We start from the raw sequence: 520 nt of genomic DNA, 5'->3' as shown, positions 1-520 counted from the left end.
CGTCGTAATTCCTACTTCAGAAGAGTCAAAAGTATGTCTTCAGAATAAGAAAGAGGCTGCCACCATTATTATTTTACTACAACCGTGGACGAAACTATTTTGCCATGCCAAGACTCTCAACCTATCTGTCATTCTAGACATTAGTTTGATATTTAAGATATCTCAAAGAACGGAGAGAACTTTTATAAAATCTATTTAGACACGGGCAGCCGATGATGAAGACGACAGCAGGGTGCAATGCGGGAGAGCCTTAGAATGGCTCGTGTTATGCAATGGGTATCATTGGGCATCACTCACTGCACTTATGGGGTAGGCTAGGTTTGGTTGATTTAGGTTTAAGTTGGGTTAGGTTGTGTTAAATTGGATTAGTTTAAGTTATGTTAAATCAGGGCAGGTTAAGGTATGCTAAATTGGGTTAGTTTAGATTAGTTTAGGTAAGGCTAGATTTGGTTTGGTTTTGGTCAGCTTGGGCTAAGTAAGATTGAATTACGCTATTAAAAAAAAAGAAGAAGAAGAAAAA

The sequence above is a fragment of the Penaeus monodon genome, chromosome 34, assembly GCF_015228065.2.
Source record: "Penaeus monodon isolate SGIC_2016 chromosome 34, NSTDA_Pmon_1, whole genome shotgun sequence".
In the NCBI taxonomy this organism is placed as follows: Eukaryota; Metazoa; Arthropoda; class Malacostraca; order Decapoda; family Penaeidae; genus Penaeus; species Penaeus monodon.
Note: the sequence above shows the minus strand (reverse complement) of the source record.